The 25,417-nt window shown below is 37.6% G+C and overlaps 1 protein-coding gene across 6 annotated transcripts in view; it reads right to left on the bottom strand.

Annotated features, from left to right (window-relative positions):
* The window catches only part of Dennd5b (DENN domain containing 5B), a 156,547-nt gene that overhangs the window by 113,179 nt on the left and 17,951 nt on the right, over positions 1-25,417 (bottom strand). Inside the window, exons 1-2 of one of the 6 annotated variants that reach the window (XM_074083013.1) lie at positions 2,359-4,599; positions 2,152-2,264 (exon numbers count right to left, since the gene is read on the bottom strand). The exons of 4 other annotated variants lie outside the window; for them this stretch is intronic. The gene's annotated coding sequence lies outside the window, so the exon portion shown is untranslated. Of the gene's footprint in view, positions 1-2,151; positions 4,600-25,417 lie in introns of those variants that run through there. One more of the 6 variants, XM_074083012.1, reaches the window with a different exon arrangement.

Here is a 25,417-nt window from a genome sequence, read left to right as displayed (position 1 = left end):
ACATTGTTTCCAAACTACAGAAAAACATTTTGTTACTGTAGTTTCTAGACACTGAGGTGAATTCATATGAAACACTTGCTAATCAAACAGCTAGCATAAAAGCAGATAATCAGGCTGAAATAAATTTAGACAACAAAGAAGAAAACAGAAATATATTGTGAGGCATATATGGAACTTAAATTTTCCTAGCAGTCACATTTTTAAAGTAGTAAAAAAGAAACATGAAAAATGAATGCTTAATCCAGTATATCCAAAATATTATTTCAACATAGAAACAATATGCAAAACTATTAAGTGAGAGATTAAGTCTCTGAAATGTGGTATTTTACACCCACGCACTCCTCAGTCTAGACCAGGCAAGTTTCAAGTGCTCAACAGCCATATGAGGCTAAATGGCTCCCATACTGAGCCGCACAGCCTTAGATCACTGAAGTTAAGTTCCCTTCCAATTCATCATAGGGGATCCCCTGGATATAAAAAATAACAAGGGGGAATAAAATAACCATCAAAGACAAAAGGGTAGGTTCTATTAATGTGATGTATACTAAGTTCAGAGATAAAGCTTTAGAATTCCAGTGCATATTCTACAGGATATGCCAGTGTTACTCACTTTAGTGTAAAAAATTCTAGCAACACTTATTTTTATAGATTAAATTGTACAGGTTTAGGTAAAATGTTCATCAAAAAATCAGTGAATATTTTCTAGTTAAATCTAAAAATCACCTGCAATTTTTATCAGGGTATCCTATAAGGATCCCTACAAAAACAAGAAATATGTGGGGCTTTGTTAATGGCTTATCTATTCCTATATGTCCTATGTCAGTAAAGACTACCACCATTCAAGCCCATCACTCACTTAGTAAAGGAGACTTGCTTTCTCCTGCTACTCTTTCTCCATTTAAGTAACCACATATGGTGTCAGTTTCCTCTCCCTCCCCATGTGTAGGTACTCAACTCTTATCCAGATTATTCCAGACTCCTACCTAGTCACTTGTCTACCAGTCTCCCTTCTGCCACCCAAATGATCTTCTTTATATGCTAGTCTCATCATTATAATTCTCTTCATAAAATCCTTATTCAACTCTTTATGGGTGAATAAAAATCCAAATCCCTTAGCTTGTAATATAAAACTTACATTTGGCCTCAGATTTCCTCTTAAATTCTAGTTACTACCCTTCTTCCTCTTCTCTTCTAGATTAGCTGCAGGAAATTACTTGCTGTTATATTCTCACCCCTTTCTGCCCTTACAAATGTTTTTTCCTTCAGTTTAAAACATCCTTTCCTCAATCCCTGCCATTCAGCAAACATCTGCTACTAGTTCAGTGTTACATTCTCAAAGTTTCCCCTATTTAAAAGTTAGATTCATTCCTCTAAATTCCCATTTATAGAATCGGTATCACATTGTGCAGTAAAGTAAGGCTAAAATCAGAGTAAATTACCTTCAGAAAATTTAGGAAAACATGGCCATATTGGGAACTGCATTTGCTGTATTGTGCAGTCCTAAATGCATATACCCTCTTCTGGGAGTTGGGAAGATCCTAGTTTCTTTCTTTGTTGTGCTGGGGACTGAACCCACGGTTTCAAGCACGCTAGGCAGGTGCTCTACCACTGAATTACATTCCCAACCCAGAACCTGACTTCTTAAGTGAGGAAAATATCAAAGAGGTTGTGAACAGTTAGAAACTTTAAACTAGTAAGATTGTTAACATTATGTTCTATAATCATCAGCATCATCTTATTTAAAATAATCATTGTGGTACTACTTTCTAAGGAAGTCATTTTTCCCTTTAATTTTCTTGCTTCTATTTCATTCTATTCCATCCTAATCATCAAGATGGATGTTGAAATGATCAGTTCTTTTGGAAAGACTCTTTCTCACAGATGTCTCCTCTCTTTTTCTCCCTCTACACATGTTTAGGTCAAGTGAGATGGCAATTCTTGAAACTGATATAGATGTGTGAGGAAAGACAGGGCAATTAAAAAAAAAAAAAGAAATCTTTAGCCAGCCACAGTGGGGCTTACCTATAACTGCAGCTACTTGGGTGGCTAAACAGGAGGATAATGAATTTTAGGCCAGCCATGGCAACACAGCAAAACCTTGTCTCTCAAAAAAAAAAAAAAAAAAATCTTTAACTCTTTCAACTTACTTACCTCTTCAGCTCTTATTTCATCCCAGGAAAGCATCAATGACAAGACCATTTAAATATCACTCTTTTCTTAAGGGGAAGGAATGAAGCTTACAGCCAAGGCAACATAACAAGACCCTGGTTCAAATAAAAAGTTTATATTATTTTAATTTAGCTTTCATTTTTAAAATGAAAAGAAAAAGTAATGACAAGTGAAATGTTGCAGGATTACCAAGGTTATTATGTTTTCCTTCACTTGTGTGTGCATGATACACTTGGTTCCATAATGCTACCCAGGAATAGATCTTGAATTTTAAGACTGCTGTGATGGGCTCTAAAAGAACAGATTATAATGTCAGAACACTTAACTATTTGGATGTGACGAAGCTCATTTTGCTCATCAATAAAGTGTATTCTAACATTCTTTCTAACTTATTAATGGAAATGAACCCTAATATAACATCTATAAATTAAAATTACTCAGCTGATTTTTTTTCTTTTTGAGAAAGTCATAGCAGGAATGTAAAATGGTAAAACCACTTCAGAAAATTGCTAGGCAACTTCTTATTAAGTTAAACATGTACATGACAACTACAATTCCCATACTAAAAACAATCTGCACAGGAATAGCAATTTTATTTACAATAGCAGAAAACTGGAAACAACCCAAATATTCACTAATCAGCAAATGGATATGTGCATTATAGTATGTTCATTCAATACAATTCAGCAATAAAAAAGAATAAACCAACATGAACCATGGTGAATTTGATAAAAGTACATTACATGCATGTATGGAAACATTACAATTACCCCCCTCCCCTTTTTTTTGCAGTACTGGGGTCAGAACTCAGGATCTCGCACTTGCTAGGTAGGCAATCTACTACCTGAGTCACTCTGCCAACCATCTGTACATTGTTTATTTTGTTTTTGTTTTTTGGGTGGTACTGGGGTTTGAATTCAGGGCCTCATGCTTGCTAGGGAGGTACTCTACCACTTGACCCACTCTGCCAGCCCAACACTGGTTGATTTTGAGACTGGGTCTCGCTTTATGCCCAAAATACTCCTGGGTAGTTGGGATGACAGGCATGCACCACCCATGCCCAGACACTGATTGAGATGGGGCCTCCTGAACTTTTTCCTACCCCCAGGCTGGCCCTGAATCATGATCCTCCTAATCTCTGCCTCCCAAGCACCTAGAATTACAGGCTTGAATCATCATGTGTGGTCAATGAAACCCCTTTGTACCATTAATATACACTTATAAAAGGAGAGAGAGAGAAAAAAAAAAAACAAAACACAGGATGGATGACTATTGAGACATTTTGTTGAACTAAAGAAGGAAAACAAAAGATTCCAAATGATGGCTGGGTTTGGTGGCTCATGCCTACAATCCTAGCTACTTGGGTAGGTAGATCATGTTTCCAGGGCAAAAAAGTTCAAGAGACCTCTTCTCAACAGATAAAAGCTGAGCATGCTGGTGCATATCTATCATCCTAACTACATGGGGAAGTACAAATAGGATTGTGGTCCAGTCCCTTCCAGGCATAAAGCAAGACCCTATCTCAAAAGTAACCAATGCCAAAAGGGCTGGTGGAATGGCTCAAATGGTAAAGCACCTGCCTAGCAAGCAAGTTCAAACCTCAGTACTTAAAAAGAAGGCATACTAAACTTTTTCATGTTTGACAGCCTCATCATGGAATAGGATTATAAAGTAAACATAAAATTACATGTCAAGTATATATGTACTAGGAACTAGGAATATAACAAAAATAAGAATATGTTCCTGTCCTCAAAGACTGAAAATTCCATGAGGAAGATAAACAAGTAAATGATTAGACTAGTGATTGAGGATGTAGCTCAATCATAGAGCATGTGCTTAGTATGTGTGAGGCTCTGGGTTCAATCCTCAGTACCGAAAGGAGAAAAAAAGAAAAAGAAAACAGCAATTAGACTAGTGAAATAAATGTTATAAAAGAGGCATCTAAAGTGTGCTCAGAGAACACAGTGAAAGTGCATTTAAACTGGGATATATAGAAGCTTTCCTAACCAATTTCTCTTTAACCAACAACATGCACTATATATCATCTCTGTGAAACACAATGGCTGGTATGTCACAGGAGGCCAAATGCTCAGGTCCAATAGCAGTTCTGCTTCCTCTACTTGAATTTTTTTTGTTTGCCAAGAGTCAATTCCAACCTCTTTATGCAGTTGCACATGATAACAAATGTATAACTTAATTAACTTTAAATAAACCTATGAAATATGATATAAGAACTGTAATCTGCATGAAAATGAAACTTATTATGTATATAGGTAAGCCGCTAAAATAATAAAACTTCCGTCTAACTTGATGTAGAAGACTAACAATTAGGGTAGGAAATAATAAAAACCTAGAAAGATTTTGCACATCTCTCTCCAAAGAAACAAACTAAAAATTATAGATGATTAATTATTGGTGGGGTTTTTGTAAGGAAGACTACAAAAAAAAATTAGCTGGCAGATAGTTATTGAAAGAAAAAGCTTTGGTCCAAAAAAAAAAAAAAAGACTGATAGAAGCATATACATGTATATAAGAGAGTATGTTTTAAATAAGCATGCAACTTTTCTTTATAGTTTGACTTTTTATTAAGATAAGGACAACAGTGGGAAAAAAGACTTCAACTACAGAAAAGAAGTGGCTCAAGTGGTAGAGTTCCTGGCTAGCAAGCTCGAAGCCCTGAGTTCAAACTCTAGTAGGTAGGTAGGGAGGAGGGAGGGAGGGAGGGAGGAAGGAAGAAAGAAAGGAAGGAAGGAAGGGAGGGAGGAAGTGACAGAGGAAGGGAGGGAGGGAGGGAGGGAGGAGGGAAAAGAGAAGAAAACACAGGAATGGCAGGAAGGATAGATAATAGGCTGTTGATGGGGAAGGCGGTGATTAAAGATTAAAATAAGTCTAAAAAGGTGAAAACTGAATGGGGCTATGGCCCAAGCCAATAAAATCACTGGCAGCACAAACAAAATAGACCTGGACTTATTTATCAAATACTGAAATGCTTCAATAAAGTTTGTGTATGGTTTTTACTTATACAAAATCATCCCCACTAGGATATAAACACCATGAAAATCAAGGACCTGGTCTGGTTTTTGCTCAGTGATTTGACCTAACTGGGCCTGGAATGCCTGGAATAAAGTAGGCCCTCAATAATTATTTACTTAAGGCTGAATGAATCAATTAAATGAGCTAGACACAACACTTTTGAAATTTATAAAAGAAGAATACCCTTGAAATCTGAGCAATGTAAGTTTGAGATAAAAAAGGACAATGTGACTTGACACATCAAAGAATAGACTTACAGACATAGTTTTCCATTGTCTTCTCTTACTTCCTTCCTCTGGGGACCCTATTTTCTAGTTTTACTGATTCTCTCACCATTTCTTAGGTCTTTTCTCCCATTCTCTTATCACTTTCCCTTACCCTTTCTTCATCTATTAAAATTCAGTACTTCAGGAGAAGACATACAAATGGCCAATAAGCACATAAAAAAGATGCTCAACATAATCAGCCATCAGATAAATGCAAATCCAAACCACATCCATCATTTCACATCCACTAGCAAGCCTAAAAGAGACTAGACATTAACACATGTCAACTAGGATGTAGAGAAACTGGAATCCCCAGTGGGAATGTAAAATGGTACAGATAAATGAAAATATAACATGCATTTATATGTAATTATACATGCTTTGGAACATCATATGCTAATTTCTCAGCTACTTAAAATACACTGACCCAGCAATTTTATTCTCAGCAATTTCAATAACACGTGTTACTGAAAACACATGTACATGCAAAAGCCAGTACAGAAATGTTCATAGGAGCATTATCTATAATAGAAAAAAACACAAATACCCATTGAATGATGAAAACCAAAATAAATCACAAATTGAATGTATCAAAATTTGAAAAAAAATAGTGAATTTAAAAAATAAAATACACATTTTCTCACCCTTTAAAAACAATCACATTAGCTGCATGCCAGTGGCTCACACCTGTAATCCTAGATATTTGGGAGGCTGAGATTGGGAGGATCACGGTTCAATGCCAGTTCAGGCAAATAGTTCACAAGACTCCATCTCTAAAAATAACCAGAGCAAAATGGACAGTGGTTCAGGTGGTAGAGTGCCTGTTTTATAAGCTGAAAGCCCCAAGTTCAAACCCCAGTTCCTCTACCCAGCCCCCCAAAGCAATCATACTGAAAATAAGGGAATTTGTCAAATTCAAGACATGTTTAGACATGATGAATTCCCTACTGAGAACAGGCTCCAAAAAATTTCCTTAATAGAATAATAACATTTTCTCTTGAAAGCTTTAAACCTTAGAGGAACCCAAACTAGGACCTTGAGTTTAAGTTACTGCCTCCAAAGTTCCCAGTGAGATTAGATAATTCCCTCTGTTCTAGTAGGAATGGGTAAAACTAAGGAAGGTTGTAAACACAAAAGGGAAGGAGAGGGAGAAACAAGCTAAATCATTATTTTCAACTCAGTTCAGTTTATGCAGTATTAAAAGAAATTCATCCTTTCCTGAAATAGGGCTGAGAACATGGTTCAAGTGGTAAAGCAAGCACAAAGCCCTGAGTTCAAACCCTAGTACAAAAAAACCCCCAAAACCTTTCCCAAATTAAAAAGTTCTTAATACATTTAACATTAGACATAAAAGTTGATTCAAATTCTCTTCAGCACACAATACCATTTATATTCTTGCTATGTGCCATGCAAACTTTGCAGCACTTGTTTATGTAACTCATTTAATCTTTTTTTTTTTTCTGAGATAAAACTCCTTGGAGTGACAAGAACTACCAGCATCAAATCCAGACATGCAGGTACACTCCTGTAATCCCAGCACTTGAGAGATTGATGCAGCGGGATCACAAGTTCCAGGCCAGCCTAGACTACACAGATTGTCTCAAAAAAAAAAAAAAAGAACCAAAAACCCCCCAATAAATCTGGTAGTATGGGGGCTACGGGGTGTATGTCGAGTGGTAGAGTGCTGCCCTAGCAAGCACAAGGCACTGTTCAAACCTTAGTTACATCAGAAAAAGAAAAAAACCTACTAGTATATTCATATATGCAGTGTAGTATGTACATAAATCCCCACAGTTTTTACCCTGAGGTTTGATTCAACAGCATAACTTCCGCAAGAAGAGCCTTAGAAGTCCTGTTTCCCGGCAGCAGAACTATCACAGGTCTGAACTAAAGAGCCTCTTGGAGCTATAGTTAATACACAGATTACATTCTCTCCAGGATGAATTTAAAAATCTCATTCAGTTCAAAACTCACTCAAGTACTGGATGCACCCTGCAAATGCCCTACTCTCTCCAGCAGAAAGTGATCTCATATCTCCATTCTACTCACTGTGACAGCCAACCTGGAACTGGCCTAAAAATAAATCTGAATAGAAAGTTACTTCTAGACTACTCATTTGTGGACATGGTATTCACCCAGATATGACAGAGAAATATTTCCTTCACAATATGTGTGGAGTCACTCACTGTGCTGAGTACTCAAAATACAATAGAGGATAAAATAATAGATGCCTGCTCTTTTGTAGTTTACAGTTTGGGAAGAAGACTGACATTCATCAAAGGATTACAATTATGAATGTATGCATATAATAAAGTGAGATAATTCTTGGAAGGAAAGAGACAGCTCAGTTAACACTGATTAAAATAAGAGATTGCATGGTCTACTCTAGGATGTCAGAGGTTTCTCTGAGTGAGGTTTCTCTGATGCTTGAAACAGGATTGGAAGAACAACTATGCAAAGACTGAGGAGAAAGAAGAGTAGATAGGGAGCATTCCAAAATCAAAATAAGCCCAAAGTGTCTGGAATGCAAAGACAGAGGAAGAGGGACAGGGTTCAACACTTGAAGGGTGAGTAGAGCCTGCTGGCATTATTTAGAATAATAGGGTTTAATCTGACAGCATTGGGCAATCACTGAGGTGGTTTTTTTTTTTTTCCCCTCTCTCTCTCTTTTTATATATTTTTTGAAAGTCTCACTATGAAGCCCAGGCTGACCTCCAATTTACAATCCTCCTGCCTTAGCCTCCTGAGGTTGGGATTATAGGAACGCGAAACCATATCCAGCTTGCAATGGTTTCAGTGTTATAGAAGAAACCTGGCAGAGGGAGAAAACAGTCCTAATTTTGAAAAGACCATTCTAGCTGCAGTGTGGAGAACAAACTGGAGGTCAGCCAGAATGGACCTAGGAGAAAATTAGCCAGTTGTGCAGTAGTATAGTGGGAAGGTCAGGATACAACACAGAGAAATAGATGGATTTGAGATCTATAAAGGAGATGAAACTGACAGGACTTAGGGCTGGGGGAGTAACTCAAGTGGTAAAGTGCTTGCCTAGCAAGCATGAGGCCCTGAGTTCAAATGTCAGTACCACCAAGAAAAAAATTAATGGGACTTAAGGATAAAATTAAGATATGGAATATGGGGAAGCATAAAGTATTCAGGATGACTTCTAGGTTTCTGGCTTTAGCAACTAGATAAGACTGTGGTCTAGCTTATTTAAAAAAGGGAAGAGACAGAAAATCTGGTTTGAGGTAAAAGAGAACATGTTCCATCTTAGACATGTTGAAAAATGTGTCACTAGTTGAATATGGCTTTATATAATAAGAGAAAAGGCTACCACTGGACCATAAGATGTAAGATCAAGTTCTGGTTCTGCCATTTCAAATGGAAGTCTGACTTTAACAAGTCACAATTTCTTTGGTAGAAAAAGAGAGAAAGCTCACAAATAAGACACTAAGATGTGTAAGTATTCGGCATATAATAAAAAGAACATCACAAAAACAATGAGAAATTGCTATCTGTTCAATAAATAGGGACTGGCTCATCTGACTGACTTTTCTTTGTTTTTTTTTGAGACAGGGTCTCACTATGGTAGCCCAAACTGGTCTCAAACTCACTACATAGCACAGGCTGGCCTCAAACATGGCAATCCTCCTGCCTCAGCCTCCCAAATGCTGGGATTCGAGGCCTTCACCACATTTGGCTGATTTTTAAAAAATAATTCTACTGAGATCTGTACCTTACAGTAAAACAAATTCCAGACTTCTTTCTCTGTATCAACTCTATGTAAGATAGAAATGAGTGAATTTGATCAAAGAACATTATATGCATGCACGGAAATATCACAATGAAACCCCTTTATACAATTAATATACACTAATAAAAAAAGAAAAAAATTAAAGATAATTAGTAATATAGATAACTGTAATTGCTAAAGACAATTATAAGTAATATAATTATAGTAATAGATAATAATTTACATTTATTTAATATGAGGAACTTTAACATATATAAAACATTTAAAAAGTCAAATCATAAAAATATTTTAAAAGATATCATCAACAATTTTACCAAACCTCTGAATATGAACAAAGTTACACTAAAATAACAATGGTGAAAAAAAGGAAAATATTAATTCAACGAAGTTAAAACTTCCACACGTTAGGGCTGGAGGAGTGGCTCAAGTGGCAGATGGCAGAGTGCCTGCCTAGCAAGCATGAGACCCTGAGTTCAAACCCCAGTACTGCCAAAAAAAATTTTTTTCCACACATCAAAAAGAAAACCACTGGCCAGTTTTGTGAGTCATGCATGTAATCAGTAGGTAGAGATCAAGAGGACTGAGGTACAAAGTCAGCCCAGACAAAGTTAGTGAGACCCCATTCTTAACCAACAGCTGGGCACAGTAGTGTGTGCCTGTCATCCTAGCTACAGCAGGAAGCATAAAATGATCCGGGCTGGTCCAAGCAAGAATTGAGAATCCATCTCTAAAATAACTAGGATTGAAGGCATGGCTCAGGTAGTAGAGCATCTTCCTCACAAGCACAAAGCCCTGAGTTCAAACCCATACTGGCAAAAAAAATGTATAATAATGAAACAGAGAAAATCAGGATTAAAGAGCATAAATATACATATGTATAACACATGGTAAGAAAAAACATTAATAACTATAAGAAAGCACAGTGAAACAGTGATAATAGTGTAGCTGGGGTTTGTACTTCCACACTGTTTTACTTTTTCTTTAATAACCTGACATTATTTGAGATTTAAAAAAATATTCACAAACCAGAAACTATACATATAGCCCACATGATGACTAGATAAGTGAGCTTTGTATTAGAGCTTATTTGTTTACGCCATATCAAAATATTATTTCCCCAAAAGGGTATTAGTCTATATAACCATTTTCTTATCTCTTCCCCAAATCCATACCAAAAACAAAGCTTTCTCAGCAACATTCTTTCTCTGTTTTTTTACTCTTCCCACAACACACATTTAATGGGAATCAAGTTTTTATTGCACAGAGTGTAAAACTACTCTGGATTAAGAAGAAAATTATGTAACCCTACATGGAAAAGACCGATGGAGGGCTAGGCATAGTGCATGCCTGCAATCCCAGCACTTGGGAAGCTAAAGCAAGATGATTACTGCAAGACCCTGTCATTCATACATTTTTATATATATATACAAATGCATATGCATATACATAAATAAAATGTAAGACCCATGGACTAGTGAAAAAAGTTACCGAATGGGGCTTTAACAATTATTCTTATTTTACTGTTCTTATTTTGTCTATTCTCTTCCTAACTTTTTATGGGAAGGAACGGTCACTGGAGTATTTTAAAACAAATCTTAGAAATGGTCAGATAAAAATTTCTGGCTAGCAAATTAAACGTTTTTTTGGTTTGTTTTTGCAGTACTGGGAATCGAACCCAGGGTCTTTAAATATGCTAACCTACCACCAAGTTACATCCCCAGACCTAGTTAGCAAACTTAAAAGCTGTAAAGACACCAGTCCTCTTTCCTTAAAACTTAAGGTACTAAAAATACTGAAAAATTGAAGATTTTAAGCTTGATGTCTAGCACTGATCAAGTAAGAATCAGATTTTTATGCTAGAAGGAAACATCTATTTCCCTGCTGCTCAAATTGTGATACCTGGACCAGCAGCACTGGTATTACCCGGGAGCTTGTTAGAACCGAAGAATTCCAGGTTAGGCCCAGACTTTCTGAACCAATCTCTACATTTTAATGATACCCAGGTAATTGGTATGCTTATAATCTGTGAGTCTTAGACTGAGTCTACTCCTCTCAGCTGAAAAAACTGAGGCCTCCCAACCAGAACCAGAATCCATTGTGCCAGACTCTGAGACCAGGTGCTTGGTCCTCATGTGACACACTGCCTCTTGAAAAACTGGACTCTCACCATATCCTTCTTGGGTTTTCATTTCCTTCTTCAAACCAGGTGTTTTTTGTTTGTTTTGGGGGTGTTGAGACGGGATCTCCTCTCTATGTTGGAAGCTGGCTGGACCTTGCACTCCTCCTTACTCACCTCCCCAGTGCTGAGATTACAGACTTGCATTATCATGCCCCACTTGAAAATAGTTCAATTAACAAGTGAACGAATTACCCACAGAGTAATTTTTTTAACTCATCAAAGCCTGATATCTTTCTCATATTCTAGAGTAGAATCTATAAATTAATCAACTTTGTCCCTCTTTGAGTAAAAGGATGAACCTATTCAGCAAGCATGCCTTCAAGGGGACCAATTTAATTAATTAATGGTTATGTATTTTTTCAAAGGTCAGTACCACAGTCTCCTACTGCAGAGAATAAATTATTGGGCACAACTGAAAACAAGCCTTTAGGATAGAATCAATAAGCCCAATACTGATAGTCAAGCTCATTTTCTAATATCTAACCTTTGTTCAGATATGAGAGATGGAGTGACTCAAGTGATAAGAGTGCCTGCCTGCCTAGTAAGCTTCTGGCCCTGAGTTCAAACCCCAGCACAGGAAAAAAAAAAAAAAAGAAGAGATGCACCATCTACTCCATACTCCAATTGACAATGATAAACCAAGTCTTCTGATTATCCTAAAAAGGTACTGCCTTAGTCAGGTGTGGTGCACATCTGTAATCCTAGCTACTCAGGAGGCAGAGGCAGAGGTCAGCCTGGGCAAAGTAGAGTACCTGTCTCAAAAACAAAATACAAATAAAAGGGATGAGGGCATGGTCAAGTAGTAGACTGCTTATGCACAAAGCTGTGAGTCAATCCCAGGTACGGAAAAGAAAATTAAAAAAACAAAACAAAACTGTGTTTCCCCCCTGCTCCCCGCCTTAATCTAATCATGATTTTTTTTTTGAGGTACTGTGGTTTGAACTCAGGGCTTTGTGCTTGCTAGATAAATGCTCTACCACTTGAGCCACAACTCCAGCCCAGAATCATGATGTTTTTTTTCTTGGCAGTACTGAGGTCTGAACTCAGGGCCTCATGCTTACTAGGCAGGTGCTCTTAAGGCTTTAAGCCACTCCACAAGCCCTTGTTTTGTGGTGGGTATTAAGTCTTGCCAACCATTTCCCTGAGCTAGTCTCCAACCATGATTCTCCTGATCTCTGCCTCCTGAGTAGCTAGGATTATAGGCATGAAACACAGCACCTAGCTGAATCATGATTTTTTAAAGAAAAATTGTGAATCAGCCAGTAATGGTGGTGCATGCCAGTAATCAATGAGGCAAAGAGAATGAGGCAGAAGGATTACAAGGGGGCACCCCTCTCTTTGGACCTCCCACCTTTACCAACTCTGGGGACTTTACTCTCCCACTTTATACTTTTTTATCTCAATAAACTCTCCCACTTTAAAAATAAAAAAAAGAAGAATTATGAGTTCCAGACTAGTCTGAGCAACACAAGAAAGAAAAAAAGAGGAGGGAGGGAAGGAGGGAGGAAAGAAGAATGGATGGATTGTGAATGAAACCTAAAATTAAGATTTTTAACAATTATTTTATTAATTTTTGGGGGGTGGTACTAGGGTTTGAACCCAGGGTCTCATGCTTGCTAGGCAGGTGTTCTACCATTTGAGCTACTCTACCAGCGGAAAAATTTTTAAATTATTTTAAAACACAAGTATTTTAATTATGGTTCTACTACTCATTAGAAAATTATTACTTTTTTGTGTCACAGGAGTGTCCATAAAAGGTTATTCTTAAATTTTCATTGAGGATTTTATGATGCCTGAGAACTTCAGAAGCTTTGCAGAACAGTATTTTTAAGAATCCACTGTTTTCACTCTTGGGGATATACCCAAAAGACTGTGACACAGGTTACTCCAGAGGCACCTGCACACCCATGTTTATTGCGGCACTATTCACAATAGCCAAGTTATGGAAACAGCTAAGATGCCACACCACTGATGAATGGATTAAGAAAATGTGGTATCTATACACAATGGAATTCTATGCAGCCATGAAGAAGAAAGAAATGTTATCATTCGCTGGTAAATGGATGGAATTGGAGAACATCATTCTGAGTGAGGTTAGCCTGACCCAAAAGACCAAAAATCGTATGTTCTCCCTCATATGTGGACACTAGATCAAGGGCAAACACAACAAGGGGACTGGACTATGAGCACATGATAAAAGCGAGAGCACACAAGGGAGGGATGAGGATAGGTAAGACACCTAAAAAACTAGCTAGCATTTGTTGCCCTTAACGCAGAGAAACTAAAGCAGATACCTTAAAGCAACTGAGGCCAGTAGGAAAAGGGGAACAGGTACTAGAGAAAAGGTTAGATCAAAAAGAATTAACCTAGAAGGTAACACCCACGCACAGGAAATCAATGTGAGTCAATGCCCTGTATAGCTATCCTTATCTCAACCAGCAAAAACCCTTGTTCCTTCCTATTATTGCTTATACTCTCTGTACAACAAAATTAGAAATAAGGGCAAAATAGTTTCTGCTGGGTATTGAGGGGTGGGGGAGAGGGAGGGGGTGGAGTGGGTGGTAAGGGAGGGGGTGGAGGCAGGGGGGAGAAATGAACCAAGCCTTGTATGCACATATGAATAATAAAAGAAAAATGAAAAAAAAAAAAAGATATGGAACCTATTGGCACCTTGACCTAAAACTTCCTAGACTCCAGGAGCTGTAACCTAATAAATTTCTGTTCATTTCAAAAAAAAAAAAAAGAATCCAATGTTTATAGAATAAAGAGATTCTGGAAAGTGGGTGCTGTTTTCTTAACAAAATATACAGTGGAGGTTTAAAAAAAGAGTCAAAACCAATAATCGCCCTTCAAGAACACTGGTAGAAAAGTAAATTGGCAATATGCATTCAAAAATGAAATCTGGGCCAGGTAATGGTGGTACATCCCAGCTATTTGGGAGGTGGAAGCAGGAGGATCATGAGCTTGAGGCCTGCCTGGGCAAAGTTATCCAGACCCTATCTCACAAACAAAATAAAAACAAAATAGCTGGGGGCATGGCTCAGTCAGCAGAGTACTTGCTTAGCATGCGTGCAGCCCTGGGTTCAATCCTGGGTACAAGAAAGAAAAGGAAAAGAGTTTGGAACAAGAAGGAATTGCATTGGTGACTTCACAGTGATATGAGTTCTCAGTTTTCCCTTGAAGATTACTGCAGTACAACAAAAAGAACAGCAATAAAAGAAAATTAATTCCTAGCTTTTGATGTTGTATTTATTTATTTTTGGTGCTGGTGACTGAATCCAGGGACTCAAGCTAAACTTTAGCTCTTGATCCATGGAAACCTATAGAACTCTAAGGCTGAACAAAAAATTTTTCTTAGAATTCCTAAGAAATTCTAAGACCTGAGATCCAAATAACCTGCATTAAGTATCACAGACTTATTTCCAAGGTACAGAACATACCTATAGACCTATGCAAATACAATTAGGCATTTTACTAAAACCTCTCTGAATCCATTACTCCATGAAAAACAGGTGAAGGCCAATACACATTTTGCACAACAGTGAATCAATTCCCCTTTGTGAGGCCAGGAAAATAGTCATTTTTTCCCCTAAAATGTTTTAAATGTACTTATCAATACAGTCTTAATATTATAGCCTTCAGGAACTGCCCATTTTCCTCTTTTCTACCTATATTCTCTCCCTTAGTGATCTTATCTAGACAGAAAGATTCAAATACATCCATAATTTGTAACTATAGCTCAGTCTTTTCTTTTAATGTCAAACTCCTACATCTAACTGCTTTTTTGACTAGGATATCTAATAGGTATCTCAAGCCAGGATGTTCAAAACTAAATTCCTGATCTGTACCACACTCCTCCACTTATGCAACTGATAGTCCTCCCCATTTAAGATCATGGCAGATCCATTTTCCAACTTCCTCAAGGTCCAAAACCTTCAGTAAACCTCAATTCTTCTCTTTCTGTGCACCATTTGGAAATAAACTATTGTTTCAGTATTCAATATGTAACCAGAAAACTGACCGCACTACCTCTACTGCTATCATCTAATCTGAGCAGCCACCATCTCTTTATCTAAATTACTAAAAGCTTTCTAACAGATCTTTACTGCTTCTACCCCTGTACCTTTATACAATTTAGTCTTAACAAAGCTGCAAGAATGATTCTTTTAAAACTAAGTCAGAGGTTTTCTGTTCAAACCCTGCAATGGCTCCCTATATCTCTTAGAGTAAAAACCAAAGTCCTTCCAACAATAAAAAGCCCCCCAGAATGTGGCCTATCGTGACCCTTCTGACCTCTCCTCTTACTATTCTTTTCCCTAATTCACTCCTGAAGGTTCCTTAAGGTTCGTTGAACTCACCAGACAATCACCACAGCACCCTTACCCCCCCATCCCAGGACCTCTCCATCTTTTCACTGGATTATTATCCCAAATAATAAAGTCTTTGCTCAAAGATCACCTCCCAGTGAGGCCAATCCTGACCATCCCATTTAATACTGCAATCAGCCATTTCCCCACCAAGAAAAAGAAGTGACCTAACATTAGTGAGTTCATCTCAGCTAGCAGGGACTGTATAGAAGAAAGTACTAAAACCAGAAGGAGTGCTCCTGTTGAGAAAATGGAATAGGAAAATGCCAGTTATGTTTAAGAACTTGAAAAGAGAACTCCTTCTATGCAAGGGATGAAGAAAAGAGTTCAGTTACCAAAAAGGATCTATACTCAGACACCTTCTCTGTGTCACAGATACACAACTGTGGCACATCCACAGAGACTCAAAAGAAAAAAAAGCACAACTTAAAGCACAGCAAAGCACTTCCTCACCCATATGCAGCAAATGAGAAACATATCCTAGCTCCTATAATTTCTGCTCCACATGCCTGTTTGTCTCTAAGAAAGGGGACTTATCTAAGACTTCATGTTTTGTTTTAAAAACAAAAAACTTCACCATTTTTAAATCTGACTGACATTTAACCACCTGAATTTACAATATCAGTTTTCAAAAAAGACATGTAAAACTTCAATCTGTTTACCATAACGTAAAGTGACAAAGTCCTGCCAGCTGGGCATGGTGGTTCCTATGTGTAATTCCAGCCCTTGGGAGGCCAAGGGAGGAGGAGTCTGAGTTTGAACCAGCATGGGCTACAAAGCAAATTTGGGCCAGCCTGAGCTACATAGTGAGACCTTGTCTCAAAACAAAAAAAGGATGCCTTGAACTCACAGTCTTGCACTTGCTAAACAAGCAATCACTTGAGCCACGTCCCCAGACTAAATTTAATGCTAAATAAATAATAAATAAATAACTGCCCATTGTATATGATCATGTAACTGTAGTTTTACAAGAAAAATAAAACATGAGAATACTAGGGTAATGAAAGCAAGTAATGACTAATTTTTAGCTTCTTTTCTGCTCAGTAATAACTTCCATTTAATCACATTAATAACAAGACCTCTAAGTGCATCTCACTCATTTCTTAATACATGGTAACAAAAACAGGTGATTTGTAATAGAGTACACAAGAAAATACCTTTTTCACCCCAGTGCTGGGAATCAAACCCATGACCTTGTACATGCTAGGCAAGTGCTTTATCACTAAGCTACATCCCCAATCAACAAAATGCCATTTCAAGTATTTAACTAGAAATTGGTTTTTGTTGTTTTGTTTTTAAAATTCTAAATACTTATGTAAAAAGGCCTCCTCCAGCTCTAAGTAAAACTTTTTTGCACATTTGCTGCACCAAGCTTCAAAGACAGATGGACAGCCTTCAAGGCTTCCAAATCTTTCTGTTTACAATGTGGCAAATGGGTCCTATTGACCATCAGTCAGCCAGTTTTCTGAGAAGCACTGACCCTAATAAAGCCACATTTTGTCATCTTATAAGGTAAGTGCAAACAACAGAGCCCAAACTAAAAGAAGCCAAAAGGAAGATAAGACTTGAACATGAAAGACCTTATCAGACAAGCTTGTGACACATTGAGACTTTGGTTTTTACCACTACCTTCACAACATTAACCTATAAAAATGAAATGTAGCCCAGGCTGGAATCCAATTCTCAATCCTCCTGCCTCAGCCTCCCACCTCAGCCTCCCGAGTGCAGGGATTATATGTATGTACTACCACCAGTTCTGACCTCTCTATTTTCAAAATTTTATCTCTCAACTATGTAAAACCTCAGCAGTACTGTGAACTCGCACTAACCTCCTTTAGGTTGGGGTGGGAAAAAAAAAAGCATCAGCTTAGGGATCTTAGGGTTCCCTTCCCCCGTATAACAGGGAGTCAAATAAGAAAAGCACATTTTGATACTGGAAATGAAGTGACAGTTTCCTCTTAAAACAGCAGTAGAAATAATTAAGTGAATCTCAAGTAACTAGTCAGTAGAAAAAGCAGACTCAGGGTTGTGGGCATGGCAGAGTGGCAGAGTGCCTGCCTATCAAGCATGAGTTCCTGAGTTCAAATCCCAGTACCACCAACCACCATAAAAAGGAGTCTCTTGAGTTTTGATAGGAAGAGTTCATAAGACAAATTTTCAGAAAAAAAAATTGTAGTACTAGATAATAAGCTTGGTATTGATCTGAAGAAAGATAATTTTAAAAACAAATGGATTACTTAAGATCTCTTTTGATCTATCTTTATCCCCAATAATTTTAAGAGATCTTCCTAAAAATTAACATGAAACATGTAAACTTCTTCTGTAAGTAAAAATATTTAAGTTTATCTTTAATTATATACTCTCTAAATAATGAAAATGAAGGGTACCATTTCATGGTCAGAGATATTCATAATTCAGAGATGTTTAAAGTATTATACATACTTTTTAAAAGCATAATTAACTATGGTTAATTGCTTTAGCCATCATTTGCTCTCTTCAAAAGTTACATTATTTACTTTGCTCCACAGCTTATTTTGCAAAAGAGTCTGAGAATCCACAAACTTTTCTTTGAGTGTCTACTCTTTATTGATTATATCCTCAGCAGCACGGAAACAACTACAACCCTCTGCGACTCCACATTGGCTAGCAAGAGAGTACAACAGGATCTCATGGAAACAAGGCAGGGGTTGTTGTAGCCCATGAATATTTCAGAATAAGAAAAAGTATGCCAGATGGGTTTGCCTGCAGCTGGCTAACAACTAAATTTCTGACTAAAGCAAATTCTTCCTTAATTTATCAAGCACTTTTCAGTCCCCTTCTGCTACTACCCTTCTCTTCTCATTCTTGTTTTTCTTGTTTTTCCTTTTTTTTAAAAGAACAATACCACCACCATCACTTCTCCTTCAATGAGACCATTACAAAAGAAAAAGGAAAACAAAAAAAAAAAAAAAGAAAGAAAAGAGAACACCTGTGTGCCCTGTACAGCTAAGTCTGAAACATGAGATTCCAGGTGTTATTACTGAAGCAAAAATAGACAAAGAAAGTACTATGAAAGCCCAGCTATTCTTTTTTAAACAAAGTAGTTTAAAGTAAGCACTAATAGCCAAAGATTAGCAACAATAAAAATACAAATCAACTCTACTTAACAGAAGTAAAAGCTCATTCCTGCCAGAGTATATGGACTTGTCTACCTTTTACAGCCTCATCTTGTAATAGTCCACGTACAAAAGCAACTACGTTTGCTCCTGTTCTCAAGTTCTTTTAATAACAATAATAACAAAGAACACTTGAGCATTTACTATGTCCTAGGCACTGTTCTAAGTACAAGCATCCAACGAGCATTTCACCCTTACCATTAATAACAGATGAAAAGAATTTAAATACCTTGCCCAAAGCAGTCTGACATTAGAACTTCTTTTTTTTTTTATGATGAGACTCTGGTTTGAACTCAGGACTCTGTGTTCCTAAAGCAGGTGCTCTACCACTTGATCCACACCTCCAGTCCACTTTGCTCTGGTTATTTTGGAGATGGGGTTTCTTAACTGTTTTGCCTGGGCTGACCTTGAGCCTCAAACTTCCCGATCTCCTCCCAAGTAGCTAGGATTACAGAGGTAAGCTACTGGCACCAGGCAGAAATTACACTCTTAAAAGCTCTGCCATAATGCAAGTCTAAAGACTACAGATCTGTATTATTTCTTTTTTGTTTACTTTGTTTTTATTTTTTGGGACAGGGTCTCACTAGGTAGCTACAGGTACCTTCAATCTCACACCAACTGTCTCAGCTAGGATTGCAGATGTACTCTACCATGCCCATCTTCATATTATTTCTTTCAAATACAGATTGCTTCAAAATCCCACATACAATTATAGCTTTACTAAACTCTATAAAACCATTGCTCGAAGTCTGAGTTCAAAATCCCAGCCCCTTCCTCTCCCAAAAAAAGGGATACTAATAAAACCATTGCTGAAGACTATGAGCCCTAAATCAGAGGGTTAAAGGCTTTATTTAACATTATTAAAATCAATATGGTACTGAGTCTCTAAAATGACTCCCAAAGATTTGTGCTTCCTCGTAGTCATAGCTTTGTGTAGTGGCCTCTCACAATGTGACCAATAGCAAAAGGCAGATACTGAGATTGAGTTATAAACAATTTTTGCTTTTGGGGAGCTTGTGTCTCTCATCACTTGCTCTGGCAGAAGCCAGCAGCCATGTCATTAAGACATACACAGCCTTTGGAGAGGTCTAAGTGGTGAGGAAAGCAGTTTCTACAGCCACAGTCAGGCCCGGAGATGACTGCAACCGCAACCTTGTAGAAGACTCTGAGTTAGAACCACCTGGCAAACTACTCCCCAATGGCTGACCTTGAGAAACTGTGAGATTAAAAAGCTTGCTGGGATGGGGGGTGGAAATTTTTGTTTGCTTTTTGATTTGGTGTGGGGCTGAGGATTAAACTCAGGATCTCGTTCATGCTAAGCATGACTCCACCACTGAGCCATACCCTTAGCTTATGCTTGTGTTAGTAGTAGATTTTGGAAAAATTTGTTCCAAAGCAATAGTAAACTAATACAGTCAAGCAGCCCTAATGGCAAGTTTATTTATGACAAAGTATTAAAAGAAAGGACATCCTAAGATTTCCTAATTCAAAGCTGGAATAAAAGCAATACTTTCAATAACTGATTGATTCTTCAAAATCTACATGTTAACCTAACTTTTGAAATGTTAAAAGCAACCCAGTATGGTGGTACCTGGGAAGATGAGTGAGATAGGAGGATCACAAGTTCCAGGCCGGTCTGGGCTAGATAGTGAGACCCGGAAGAGGAAGAGAAGAGAAAAGGATTGGATCATGGCTCAAGTGTTAGAGCACTTGTTAGCAAATTTGAGGCCCTGGGTTCAAACTGTATTCCAGTACCAAGAAAGAAGGAAGGAAGGGAGAAAAGGAAGGAAGGAAGGGAGAAACAGAAGAAAGGAAGGAGGGAGGGAGGGAAGGAGAGAGGGAAGGGAGAAAGGAATGGAGGGGAGGGAAGAGGGAAAGAAGGAGGAAGAAGGGGAAAAGGGAGAAAGGAAGGAGGGAAAAAGGGAAGAGGAGGGAGGAGGAAAGGAAGGAAAGGAAGAAGGAGGGGAGGGAAGGAGAAAAATAAAGAATGCACAGGTGTGACAATGGAAAAACACAGAAGTCTGGGTCTGAAGTCTTGAATTTGAGTTCCAGCTCGAACACTTGCGTGTATACACATGTAACAATCAACCACTATCAAGACAAGAAGTGGAGAAAGTAGTTGAAATTCTTCCTGCTATAAAAGAAAATAAAGTTGTACTAGTTCCATGGCTATCACAAATTCAAAACTGACCTCAACATCCACTGCCTTATTTCCTTCTGTGTTCCTTCCTTCCTTGTACAAATGCACATATCCCTATTTGTGCATATCCCTACTGTCATATCCCTATTGACTAGAACCCAAAATCTCAGTCATAAGAGTTTATTTCTTCCTTTAACCCAACATACAGTAAAGTAACCAAGTTTAAAATTATATGTCTATCCTATCTCTTACATCCATCCCTGTCTTACTCCCTCTGCCACTACCCTAATTCTGACCCTAGCCCTCTAATATTAAAGAATAGCTTCTAATTGGCTTCCCACTTCAAATCTCTTCCCCATTGAATTCCATTCAACACCTTTCAACACAAGTGCCATTCCAAAGCACAGTTCTGAGCATGCTTTCCCCGGTTCAAAACCTTTCAGGGGTTCTTTTTCTTTTCTGTCTTTCAAAGAAAGGTCCCTCTTCATAGTCTATCATGGGAGTATTGAAAATGCTTCCTTTCCATCAGCCACTTCCCTCCCTCTTCTATTGTGAAGCTGCCCTGTTGGGTTTTCATCCCAAACTAATCTCTAAGCAATCAGCTTAATTCCATTTTATTTGCCAATTTGGGCTTAATGAAGTTGAGCCTTAAGTGGTATAATCATAGCAAAGACCCAGATTTTTTTTTTTTATGACATGGAGTCAGGAGTGGAGTAGGAAATGAGTAGCAGAGATCTGGACATAAATAGACCCTTCTTCTCCATGCCAGTTACAGTTCCTGGGAACAATGAAAATTCACCTCCATTCTACTCATCCTAAATAATAACCTAGCAAGCATGTATCCCTGAGTTCAAACCCCAGTACCATCAAAAAAAGAAAGAAAAACCTAAAAGTCACTGGGAGAACTAGGAGCATGTCTCAAGTGGTAGAGCACTTACCTAGCAAAGCATGAGGCCCTAAGTTCATTCCCTAGCACCACCAAAAAAAAAAAAAAAAGCAAATACCACTCCAAATGGGAATTAACCAGATCTTTCTTGCTCCTTTTTAAAAATGCTTTTTTCCCCCTTTTTAGGAGTTTTATTTAATTTACACAAAAATTCTTTAGAAGGTACTATCATTACTAACAAAAATTATCTTTATTTTCAGTAAATTGATAGGTTTAAAGAAAATGAGAAACACACATCTGTACTTGTGTTTTTCCAATTACTATGACAAATATCCCTTCTTTGGTATCCTCAGGCTTTTTGTCTTAAACATTTGAAACTCAGGATAAGTGTGTTGTAAGAGTAAAGTTATTCACAGGAGGGGTCAGAAATCTGAACTTTCTTAGAGCAACATAGTCTGGGAATTTTAAAAGCACCAACAGCCAAAACATAGCAAGACACTCAAAAGATTGTCCCTGTTCTTATTGTTTGGCAGCATGAAAAGGGAAGCTGCAGGCATTCCCTGAATTCTACTGCTAGTGCCAGCACTGGCCATGAAATGTTGACAGAGCCCTTACTTGAGAGACAGGAAGGGAACCATGACGGACAAGTGTCAGACCTGCTGTTGCTGCTGGATTCGGCCTCCCTAAAATATTACTCTCTCCCAGCAACCTGCAGAGAGACAGCTGGATTTCCATCAGAGATTTCTTGTATCACCTTAGCATTTTTTCTTCTGGTTATGTGACAACAAATAAGTCATATTCCCAGCAAGATGGAGATCAAGAGTTTATCTTATTATTGAAGTGCCTCTTCTGCCTTCTAGCTTCTTTCTGTCATTCCATTTCATTTGTTACTAGTGTTTTCCCTTTTCTTTCTCATTACAGAAAAAAAATTTAAGTATATTATTTTAGCATTAAGCTCCTGAGATTCAAAGCTACTCTTTCTTTTCCCATTTTAATTACTGATTGAAGAATTTTGGTTAAAAAAAAAAAGAAAGAAAATGTATTGCAAGTACTAAGGATTTAAATTCTCTCTCTCAAAGTAAACATCTATATTTGTAACTATGGAACCCAGGCTAGCCGGGAACTCACTGTGTAACCCAGGCTGGTCTCGAATTCTCAGTCCTTCAATCCTCTTGCTCAGTCTTCCAAACAGTGGTTTGGCAGACATATGCTACCAAGCCTGATTTATCCATTAGCCTTTCAATCAACAACTGGATTTTATTTACAGATGTCACATACTAAACTAATGGCAATGGCTTAGACCAAGGGGGAAAAAAAAAGTTACTAGATTTTGAATTACTGCTGTCATTTAACCACAATGAAGTGGCTTCCAGTTAAGCAGAAATTAAGAACTTCTATTTTTATCTTCAATTCTGTCTCTGTGGAATAATAGGTGGTTATTAGTTTCCTTAATGTAATCCTGTATCTGCAGTTTTAAAAGTGAGCATATATTACTTTTCTAATTTAAAAGCCATAAATTTTTTTTTTTAAGTGAGGTTGGGTTTGAACTCACGCTTTGGTGCTTGCAAAGCAGGTGCTCTACTACTTAAGCCACACCTCCAGTCCATTTTGCTCTGGTTATTTTGGAGATGGGGTCGCTTAGTGAGACACTGATGCCCAGAAAAAGCCACATTTTTTTTTAAAGCACTTATTGTCTTTTATTTTTTCAAAGCAATTATTTTATTTATCCCCATTCCTAGTGTAATAAGAAAGAAACTACTAGGTGCTGAGGACGTAGCTCAGTGGTAGAGCCTAGCATGCACAAAGCCCTGAGCTCAATCCTCCACATCTTAAAAAAAAAAAAGTGCCATGTGACTAAAATAAAGTCCAGAAAGCTTCATTAATGTAAGTCTGATGGTATGTAAGACAGATCTCTCAGAAAGTCCTATTAAAACATCTGGAACAGGTGGCGGAGTGCTCAAGCAGTAAAGTCCAGTCTAGCAAGAATGAAGCCCTGAGTTCAAACTCTAGTACTACCAAAAAAAATTTTGAAGATGGGGTGTAAAACAATAATAAAATGCCCAGAAACCCCCCAGGGTCTTACTTCTGTCACCGATTTTACTCTTTCAAAAAAACCTCTATGTTGCTACTAAATAAGTAGGCCAGCTAAATGAGTTCATTTCCTTTTCTCTGTCCATTTTTTTACGACTATTTTAAACATCTGATAAGTTGTCTAAAAAGTGTCATTTTCTTTATTATAAGAAGGGTAAAGTACTGATTCTCTCTGAAAACATTCAGTCTGCTGCTCCTGTATGACACCCCTTGAGCCCTTTAATTTCTCATAACAGTAGGGAATAAATAATGAGGTCTCTCTTAGGCTCCCTTATCCTGTTTTTATCCTGTAAAGCCTTTTAGCCTCTCCCTAAATAAGCAAATTTACTTTATAAAACTTTACAAGAATCTTTTACTCCTAAGAGAAAAAAAATACTTAATCATACACACGAAAAACAAGTTAAAGTTGCTTATTAGAAAATATAATTAAACAGATTATTTTGGATGGGAAAGCATTAAGGAAGAAAAACTTTTTAAAGAAAAATTATTTACAAAAGTCATGCCCACAATTAAATCTGAGTGTTTTCTTCAATTCTAAGGACATCTTTTAAGAAAGCTTAAGGCTTTATGTTGTTGTCTAAGGAAACCTGAGCAGATTGGAGAAAAACTCAAAGGCCCATAATCTCATGATAAGAGCAGCAGGGCCAAAAGACAAAGGTCAGGGAACATAGTGCACCATAGTTCCCATCCTTGACAGAAAACCATCTCATTATTTCAGAGACATTAGAAAACTGTAAATTGGGTTTATTAACATAATTCAGCCTTTTACACCTTAAGTCTCAAGGCAAACTGGAATATTAAGAATGTATTTTTAAGAGCGAGGAGTTTTAAAAGTTGTTTTCTCCTACATTTGAACACCAAGCTCTTTCCCGTTCACCACTGCTTCAATGTCCTTCAAAGATTTTTAGCTAATAGCCGTCAAGTAATTTCTTCAGCAGAGTTCAATAAGGTACAGAAATAAACATTAAATGTGCATGCATGTCAACAGGCATTTCATATCAAAGCTTCTACTCCCTAATGATTCAACAATGTATGTCTACTCTGTGCCCTAATGCCCAATTCACAAAAAGCTAACTTTTTACTCCTGCTTAGAGGAGATTTCACTACAGGAATTGTTAAACCATCAGTAAGCAGGCTCAGCATTCTGTGCAGGAGACCTCTGGGATGGCTCCATGACTTCTCCAGTAAGCCGTTAAATCTGTGGGAGCTCTAGGTCTAGGGCATTTGTCTGGGTATCTCCATACCAGTTGTCACTCACCTGTAAATTCTGTGTTCCAAGTAAAGCAGAAAGTGAGGGTTATCAAGGATATCAGGAAAAGAAAATTGCAGAGTATCAGGTGTGATTTTTAATTTGCTTTCTACCAATTTCCACCCATTTTA

The sequence above is a fragment of the Castor canadensis genome, chromosome 8 (genome assembly GCF_047511655.1).
Source record: "Castor canadensis chromosome 8, mCasCan1.hap1v2, whole genome shotgun sequence".
Taxonomy (NCBI): domain Eukaryota; kingdom Metazoa; phylum Chordata; class Mammalia; order Rodentia; family Castoridae; genus Castor; species Castor canadensis.
The sequence above is the reverse complement of the archived record's forward strand: the minus strand, read 5'-3'. Positions and strand labels throughout refer to the sequence as shown.